The 10,424-nt window shown below is 41.8% G+C and overlaps 2 pseudogenes; both read right to left on the bottom strand.

Annotated features, from left to right (window-relative positions):
- Window positions 1-317: 317 nt before the first annotated feature.
- Window positions 318-4,836, bottom strand: LOC105546695 (annotated as a pseudogene).
- Window positions 4,837-5,549: 713 nt separating this feature from the next.
- Window positions 5,550-6,653, bottom strand: LOC105546694 (annotated as a pseudogene).
- Between the last annotated feature and the right edge of the window lie 3,771 nt (window positions 6,654-10,424).

Genomic DNA, 10,424 nt, shown 5'->3' with positions numbered 1-10,424 from the left:
TTACAGTCTTGGTTTTTTTTTTCAAAGTAAATAAAAGGATGGACTTTAATCTTTATTTATAGGATGCCAAGAGATACGAAATTCCACGTAGAAATACAAAACCCATTCAGAGGACAAGCTTCATATGGCATATACATGTTGGAACTGTTCAAGTTTCACTGTAAAACATGCTACAATAACAAAACACATTTAAAAACAGTTCTTGGAGAAACAGCAACACAAACTTATACCAAACATAGGACACAACAACTGTATGCCTCAACTTACACGATCTAAATGTTAAAGGTTGCAAGAGTCTCATTCTGAACACAGAGGGTTTAGCTTTCAGAGGTAGTTTCTGGCACATTTTGATCTTCCTCTTCCTCTACAGAAAAGTACTTCCCAATGAAGCTTAACGAAGTCTTATATACAAACTCATTTGCATGGTTTTGTAGAGCTTCAATTTTGTCTAAGCCTCCACATTCTTCAATCATTAAACTAAGTTTCTCAGTTTCACCTAGTTTCTCAGCAACCTGAAAGATATTTGAAATGGCATCCAGAGTAACCAGAATAATTTTGGTATCTTTCACAGTTCAGGGGTTTGTCAATGGTTCTATTATGCCACAGTGAACAAGGTATACAATCTGTTCAACTGTTCCACCACTTGTAGAGTTGGTCACAGCCCCTACGGCTTCCTTTTGTGTCTTAAAATCTGTCTTAGGGAGAACACTGACTAATCTATGGTTCACAGCTTGCTGTATCTGGTCCTGAAGGCCAGCTATGATGGTTGACATAGTCTATGTAGCTTCCTTCTGAACATTAGTTTTAGGTTGGGAAAGATGGTAAGTGCTCCTTCATCAATAACAACCTGAGCCTGTCCATCTGTACCAGTGACAATATTCCCTATGGCTCTTAGTGCAGGAGTCACAATTGGCAATTCAGAGCAGGAGTCACAATTGGCAATTCAGAAGCTCCTAGAAGCTTCATGAGTTGGGTCACAACTTGTTTTCATGACCATGAATCTGGAGACTATGGATCTGGAGAAGATCCAGAATGGTCCAGGAACTACTGTCACTGAAGGATCTAATGGATTTTTGCCAGATTGTTCACTTTTGTCAGACCTTCAGTAAGGTAGGAATCAGCCCAGCATGTATCTACTAATACTTCTAGATTATTGTGATGAAGGAGCCAAACTAAAGTAGGAAGAATTTTCTCAACAGCACCTAATGGGGCTGCAGGATTCTGTTGCAACAAAGGTTTGTAAGTGTCTGGGTGAGATTACATAAGTAACCACATGCTAAAGATAACATATCAGGAACTGTAAGAGCCAATAGTGGGTCAGCTATAATGCCTCATTTCTGTACTGTCTTTTCCCTTGTTCTTGAATCTGTTCAGTTGGGCAGCTGGTGAATTCACATTCTTGTTGGTGAACATGGTTATGAGACAAAGGGAGAAAGCTGTTCAGCAGGCCCAGGCTTCCACGGGAGGCAATGCAGGGCTCGCTGGCTGTAGGGCAACTGTGCTCAAAACTTCCACCTTGGGTCAGCCCGAAGACTGTGTGTCTTCATTATACATTGTGCAATGATAATATTTTTTAACGAAATAATAGCTAAAGTTACAGGGTTTTTGCTTGGTAGGTTTCTCAAAGTTTGATAAGACAGTATGTGTGGCTAGGGTTGCCAGATTTAACTAATAAAAACAGAGGACTCCCAGATAAATTTGAATTTTAGTTGAACAGCGAATGCTTTTTTACTATAAGTACTTTCCATTCAATATCTGGCACATAATTTTACTACAAAAGCATTCACTGTATGTCTGAAATTCAAATCGGGATGGGTGTTGTGCAATTTACCTGACAATCATGCTTGTGCCATTTAGGACCTCATAGCTACTCCAAACATTCACCATTCATATTAATGGTGCATAGTTATGCCCCAGTATGCATGGGATGAAGGTGATGGGAAGATTTAACACTCATTGGAAGAATCAACCTTGGCTTTTACCAAATAAAAATATGTTCAACTTTTTATTGTCACAATACGTATTTTAGGAAATCCTGATTTGATCCATGAGGGCCAGAAATGAAAACATTCTGAAACAAAATTAAGAGAAGAATAAAGAATGAGACAATGAAAACTGAGATCATGGGAGATAACAGGAACTAACATTTTCCCAAGTTTTCAAGCCCAGGTCAACTGCGTGAAACTAGTCTACAGCATACATCCTGAGAAAGCCCCAGTAACAGGTCCTTGTATTGTACACTTTGTATTTTCAAAAGACCCAACTAAATAAAACATTTGGAGAAGATCCAGAATGGTCCAGGAACTACTGTCACTGAAGGATCTAATGGATTTTTGCCAGATTGTTCACTTTTGTCAACGTGTGTTCATGGTCGTCTATGGATAAACAATGTTGCCTAAAGGGCAGTGCATAGCTGCTTCTAGATTGTAGATTTATTAGCTAATAAAATGCTTCATTGAAATTTTATATCCATTTTCTTCTTGATATATTGCAATTCACAGCATCTTTAGTCACAGGTGTGAATGGCCTAGGCAAATAGGTCAGATGCAGCAAGAATCCTAAAGCTATAGTCAGCCTGTGGTATTGAAAACCTAGAAAGAATACTGGAGCTTAGAGAACAAAGAAAGAGTGAAGGAAGGTGAGTGAAGAGAGGTAGACAGGGACTAAAATTCCTGAGAAGTGTTGGATACTCAGAGAACTGCAATGGGTAGCCCCTGTGGAAATGCAGAGGAAGGACTACTATAATCTGGTTTGGGGCAGGTGACTTTGTTTTATTTTTATTAATTAGAAGTGGCTTTAATAGACCCCTCATTCCTATGTGGGTCTATTATGATCCTATACACGATCCTATACATGATCATTGCGATGTATAGGGGCTACAGATCAACTTTTGTAAAAATGGAGTCAAGAGGTTTTTGGCGGCTGGGCGCGGTGGCTCAAGCCTGTCATTCCAGCACTTTGGGAGGCCGAGACAGGCGGATCACAAGGTCAGGAGATCGAGACCATCCTGGCTAACCCGGTGAAACCCCGTCTCTACTAAAAAATACAAAAAACTAGCTGGGCGAGGTGGCGGGCGCCTGTAGTCCCAGGTACTCGGGAGGCTGAAGCAGGAGAATGGCGGGAACCCGGGAGGCGGAGCTGCAGTGAGCTGAGATCCGGCCACTGCACTCCAGTTTGGGCGACAGAGCGAGACTCTGTCTCCAAAAAAAAAAAAAAGAGGTTTTTGGCAGATGTCCTTGAACATTCAACTGGCTTGTATGGAATCACCTTATACAATATAACCCAATCTGTTAAGTAGGCCAACATCTTTTGCAAACAATTTATTTCTGAACCCAAACTAAGATAATTTAACTACTTAACTACTGCAATAGTCTCTTAATTTAAGTGGTATTTCTGTTTCTTCTTTTGATTTCCTGCCATCCAGTTAACACCCAGGACTCAGCATAACATTTAGAGTATAAATCAATCAGATCATATAATGCCCCTGCTTAAACTTTCCAAGGATACTTCTGAGCTTCTGATCAGGATGTGAACTGGAAAGAACATGGCTCCCATTCTTTTAACACAAAAAAGCTAAGCAAACTGCAAGTTCACAGCTTTGAATCTATGAAGAGTAGAAAGAAAGTCATTTCTATTACTAGCCTTAAAACTTATTTAGCTCAGTCCTATGTCCTACATAAAATGTCCAGCTCCCAACAAAAAAATATGAGGCCCATAAAAAGGCAATATGGAACAACACACTGACAAAGACAAAGCAATCAACAGAACCACACTCAGATATGACATGGACGTTAACGTTATCTGACAGGAATTTTAAATTATTATGACTAATTTGTTCATGGCTACAAAATGTTCTTTTGAATTCAAGATCAGATGGGAAATCCCAGAGAGTGAAATAGAAGGGGCCAGGTGCGGTGGTTCACACTTGTAATCCCAGCACTTTGGGAGGATGAGGCGGCCAGATCACGAGGTCAGGAGTTCGAGACCAGTTGGCCAACACAGTGAAACCCCATCTCTACTAAAAATACAAAAAAAAAAAAATTAGCTGGGTGTGGTGGCAGGCACCTGTAATCCCAGCTACTCAGGAGGCTGAGGCAGGAGAATTACTTGAACCTGGGAGGTGGAGGTTGCAATGAGCCAAGATTGCACCACTGTACTCCAGCCTGGGCTGCAGAGCTAGACTCCATCTCAAAAAAAAAAAAAAAAAAAAGGAAATAAGGAAAAGGCGGGGAGGCAGGGAAGGGTAGTAGAAATGCTGGAAATGAAACAGTAATTGCAATGAAGATTTTGTACACATGACACAGTGAGAATAAAATTGGTAACCTGAAGATAAGTCAATAGAAATCACATTTCTTTAAAAGGATGTTTAAAAACTCTCAAAACTCAACAATAAGAAAGCAACAAACCTGATAAAAATGAGTAAAGAGTTGAGCCTTCAGCAAAGGAGATATACAGATGGCAAATAAGCATATAAAAAGATGCTTAATATCATTAATGCAAATTAAAACCACAATTAGACACAACCAGACATTTTTTAAATTTATTTTGTTAGAAACAAGCTTTAATTGTATCATGTGAAACTTCTGACATTTTAAAATTGTACAAGTATTTTGACATCTGCCTCCCACATTTTGTGTCTTAAAATGATGGCAAAATACCCACCAATCACAGGATTGATGGGTTTAATGAGTTTAACCCTCAGTTCCTGTTTGCAGCACCCAATATCCCTTTGAAATATGAAAACAGACCTGGCAGTGGCCAACAGTGAATTTCTGCCCCCAGTACTAACAGAGTTGAAAAGTTCAGGTTCTCTTGAGTGTTATGTTGCAGTGGCATTTGTCCAGAATTGGTACCTTCCCATACTTGGGGTACTTCAAATGTACCAGTGAAAATAGCATTTTCCTCTTCAAGGGAAAGAAAGAAAATCACTGCAAAGCCCAGCAGATCTGTCTGTGAGGCCTTTCCTCCTGCCCCATCCCTTCAGGCTTTTTTATTTTTTATTTTTATTTTTTTTGCAGTGGAGCAAGAGAGACCAATAGCTAACCTGAGTTACAAAAAGCAAGATGGTGATGGCCATAAAGGGAGTGACCAGGAGCAAGTGGAACACTCCTTTACCTCCCACATCAAATGGATGTGCTTCACAGAAACACACACAAACACAGAAACACACACACACACACACGCACGCACGCAAAACAAATCCACAAAATACAACAGCTAGAATTATGAAATTCATTCATCCAAGGGTAGTAGAAGGCATGAAGGAAAGGTGGGGAGTGGGGGTAAATGGCACAAGAAGAAAAACAAAGTATTCAAATCAGTCCAGGCACAGGGACTGGCAAATGCTAGAAAACAGCTGCAGAAAAACCTGTGTTCCTTTCAGACGCGTGATGGTGTTAAAAATCCACACACCGGTGTCAGGAAGATTCTGCCTTATGTGCACCAGAGACAAAAATTCTGATTCCTCAGAAAGAAGGGAATACACAGAAGAACCTTGGCAGAGTGAGGTCTGCCTTCCCTGGCAGGGGGAAGTGAATACAGCCTCCCTCCTATCTCACCCATGCCCTTTGCATGTCAGTAGCCTTCAGTTTGGCAGATGATGGATGCAGTGAAGGGAACTGCCCTAAACAGGTTAAGCTGCTCGGGGCAGACTGCAGGTCGACTGTCCTGTAAGAGTCTGTTGCTTAGCAAGATCACCAAGGGCAAGAGGCACAACTGGAAGAGGTACGCTGTGCCAGGGGTCTTGGCTTCATTGGCACTGATAAAGAACAAGGATAGAGGAATAAAGGAAGAAGGATAGAGAAGAGGCAGCCACTGATAATATGGCTGCACTGGTAATGAAGGCTGCATTGCCATGAGAAGAGCCAAGGGCAAACCAAACCCAAAGTAGTAAGACCAATTCTTTTCTATGTTAGACAACTGCTGGTGCGCTCCAATTCCTTTATTGAACCAACAATATTTGAAGCAGCACAGTGCGTAGAGAAGAGACATATGCAGGAGACTAACCAGCTGAACAACAAGATGGATGGGAAAGAGACTCACAAACACTCCTTGATTGAGGAAAAGAGCCTGCAGTGAAAGGTTGGAGAGCAAGTCCGCAATTACTTTGCAGACACTAGGAAATGGGTGAGGCTTCCTTACTGGTTTCTCAAATGCCAGATCAGCTATATCTTGAAACCCAATGGCATTTACAACTTTGCTAGGCACAAACAAGGAAGCACCCAATGAGCACTGAAGATTGATATGAGGAAGAATTCTAGCCATGACCGAGCATCTCCATGTCGTGATAGATCACCAATAATTCAGGGTGTCACTGACCAAAGCAGAAGAATAAACACTCAATAAAACAGGAGGAGACTGGACCAGAACACTCCACCATTCCAAGTGCAACACCAAAAAGTTCTACTAACAATACATGGCTCACTCACTCACTCTTACTCTATATTCTTGGCTCTTCTCTGTGCCAGGACACTACTTGCCCTTCTTCAGTGCTGCTCCTCTCCCTTTTGCTGGATTCAAGCATGGAGTTTGGAGACTATAAAAGTACCCTAGATGGAATATTTGATTCCCCTGCCAAGGTCCTGGGGAAAGGTTTTAACACTGTCAGGCATCTCTTCACCACCCAAACTATCAACTACACAGAGGAGACAGAAGTACCCCAAAATCTGTCACTATGAAGGATCCATAGCTCCACTGCCATAGCTCTGGCCAGGCCCCTCACCCACGGCAGACTTGATCGGCTCCTCAGCACACAGCCGCCCCCACTCTACTGGGCTGCTCCCAGGGCAGGGGCCACATAGGGCTGCTGCCAGGCATTTTTTAAATAGTTAAAAAGAAAATTTAAAAATTAGCGACATCATGTTACTTAGAAGGATACAGAGCAACTGGAAATCTCATACATTGCTGGTAGAAATGCAAAATGTTACAGCATCCTTGGAAAATAGTTTGGCAGTTTTTAATAAAGTTAGACACATGCCTTTGATACATCCCAACAACCTTACTTCCAGATAATTACTCAAGAGAAATAAAAGCTATATTTATGCAAATACCTTTATATATTTATAGAGGTTTTTATTTTTAAAGTCTAAAAATGAGACAATGCATATGCTCCTCAAATGGTAAACTGATAAACTTTAGCAAACCCATTCAACGAGAGGTTTCTCAGGAATAAAAAGGAATGGGCTTGATTCACATGACATAGGTGAATCTCAAATGCATCAAGCCAAGTAAAAGAAACCATATCCAAAAAGCTACATATCATATGGTTCCATTTTATATGACTTATTATAGGATGGGAAACACATCATAGGTTATATTAGTTCATTTTCACACTGCTATTAAGAAATACCAAAGACTGGGTAATTTATAAAGAAAAGAGGTTGAATTGACTCACAGTTCCACACGACTGGAGAGGCCTCAGGAAACTTACAATCATGGCAGAAGACATCTCTTCACAGGGCAGGAGAGAGAATGAGTGCCAAAAGAAGGCGGAAGTCCCTTATAAAACCATCAGATTTCATGAGAACTCACTCACTATCACAAGAACAGCATGGGGGAAACCTGGCTCCATGATTCAATTGTCTCCACCTGGTCCTACCCTTGACACATGGGGATTATTATAATTCAAGGTGAGATTTGGGTGGGAACACAGAGGCAAACCATATCATAGGGTGTTAGGGATTGGGAGAGAAGGAAGAGTTGAGTACAAATGCATAGTACGAGAGACTTTGTGATGAGGAAACCCATATTCATCTGTTCTCACAATGCTAATAAAGACATACCTGAAACCGGGTAATTTATAAACGAAAGAGGTTTAATTGACTCACAGTTCCACATGGCTAGGGAGGCCTCACAATCATGGTGGAAGAGCAATGGACATCTTACATGGCAGCAGGCAAGAGAGAGCTTGTGCAAGGGAACTCCCCTTTATAAAACCTCAGATTTCATGAGAGCTATTCACTATCATGAGAACTGCACAGGAAAGACCTGCCCCCATGATTCAATTACCTCCCACTGGGTCTTTCCCACAACACATGGAAATTGTGGGAGCTGCAATTCAAGATGAGATCTGGGTGGGAACACAGCCAAACCATATCAAAACTATTCTATTTTATGACTGTGGTGGTCAATACATGACTTCATGCATTTGCCAAAATCTGTATAACTATACTCCATAAACAGCATATTTTACCATATCAGATTTTTAAAAAACCTTTGCAACAGCCTGTATAACCATTAAAATTGAAGCCTATTTCCATATCCTGTACTCTTTTGCATAATATTTCTTCACCTCAAATTGCTCACTCATTCCATTGCTTACTATGCTATAGCAATACAGTTCTTAGTAAACAAAGTAACTTCAACCCTCATGTTATTGTACTTGCCATCAAATTCCTAGAATATCCTTTTCCCCAGGTCTTTATTTTGTTAACTCCTTCTTATCCTTCACATCTCAACTTCAATGTCAACTATCAGATATGCACCCTTAACAGCCAATCTTATATTACCTTCGCTCTATCATATTGCCTTGCTTAGTTACTTCACAATTTCCAGAACCTAAAATTATTTTATATATGTTTTTACTTATTTGTTACATGTTCCCATCTCTAGAATACAAGCTCCATGAAGTGAGGTGTCATTTTTCTCCTTTTCAAAACCAGTAAAATCCCCAGGCATGTAACAGCCAAGTGATAAGTATTTGATAAATGAATGACTGAATTTTAAAACTATTATGTTAAGTGTTCTGAGACAATCCCTCCAAATTTCTCCCAGGCAACACTAGACTTTTACAAAAAGGAAGAAAATAAATGGCTTGTATGCAACTATAGTATTTCTACAACAAAGTAGATTATGAATTAATTGGTCAAATAATTTGTAAAAGAGGCTATTGAGCATGATCAAAAATCTCCATGGTGCCCTTAAGGTCCAGAATTCTGTTATAATTTTGTTTGAACACAGATTCATTCATTATTAGACTTCAGTAGTGGTTACCTAAGAAAAAGTATACTCAGAGACAGATTACTTTTTATCTCAAAAAATAATAATACTGACAGTCATCAAGATGGCTGACTAGAGGTGCCCAGCACTCTTCTCTCCTGAAAAAAAAGACCAAAATAGCAGGTAGATAACCACATGTCCAATAGCATAAGCAAAACCACTGGGATTCAGTAGAGAAGTAACAGTGACCCGGAGGCAAGGAAACTTGAGATTGCACCATAAAGAGAGAAGCAAACCAGATGGTCAGGATCAGTTAAGAGCCAGGAAAGACTCCCCATTGCAGGAAAAATATACATGAGAGATCCCCAATGGTCCACCTTCCCACCACAGATGCTTGTAATCCTAACTACAGGTGAGCCCCTCAACCCTCCCATACCCTGAGCCTACAGGCAGCACAATTATGTTATCCCTGCAAGGGAATTCATACTTCATCTTATCCACCACCAGCACCCAATTTGCTGCCCAGCATTACTTTCAGAGTGGAGCCAACACCAGACTATATCCTGCCTGGAGCCCAATAACTCCTACATCTCCATATCCTTGGGGCCCCATCAACATTCTCCCACATCTGCCCAGAGGGCTGCAGCATCACATCAGCTGGACCTAGAGGTGGGCCATGTCTCTGATACCCAAGCCCATGCAACACCCTACAACACAGGGAATAGACAGTCCAGCACATCGTGGAGGCTGCTCCTAAGACATAGGGAGCCAAAGCACATGCTCCTTATAGCCTGAGAGCCACCTGCCCAAGCCTCCACAACAGTGATCCTGCCCCCACCCCAGCAGCCATTGTATACCCAATCACACTGCCTGGGTACCTAAAACCTAGTCCACCTTGCCTCCCACAATTACTACCAACACCCACATACTTCACCAAGAGGCCCAAAGACCTCTACCACGGCCGATACATGTGTGTACCTCCTGAGATGGCTCAAAGATAAGCCTTCTTGGGTCACCACTGTTACTATTGGCACCCACACACACTACCTTGGAACTCAAGGACCAGCCTACCAGGTGTCCCCATGTCATCACCACTGACACCTGCATGCTCTGCCCAGGGTCCGAAGGAGTAGCCCAAGGAACAGACAAGCCAGACTATGGCTGCCACTGCCCGTGCCTGTGCACCACACCCAGGGTGCTGAGGACTAGCCAGCATAGGTTCTGTTGTCACTACCACCAGTGCCCACACACCCAATTTAGGGGCCCAAGAACTAGCCCACCCAGAGTCCTCCCATCACAGCCAATACCCACACAAACTATTTAGGGACCTGAGGACTGATTCATCTGGGGCTCACCCAGGCCACCCAGGGACCTGAGGACTGGCCTGACTGGCACCCCAGTTTCCAGCAAAGTCTCACCACAGCCTGCACAAATAAGGACAACAACTAGGAATTCACAGACACCACTGACGTTAATTACAGCCAAAG

Source organism: Mandrillus leucophaeus, unplaced genomic scaffold (assembly GCF_000951045.1).
Source record: "Mandrillus leucophaeus isolate KB7577 unplaced genomic scaffold, Mleu.le_1.0 Scaffold365, whole genome shotgun sequence".
Taxonomy (NCBI): Eukaryota; Metazoa; Chordata; class Mammalia; order Primates; family Cercopithecidae; genus Mandrillus; species Mandrillus leucophaeus.
This window is presented reverse-complemented; position numbering and strand designations above follow the sequence as displayed.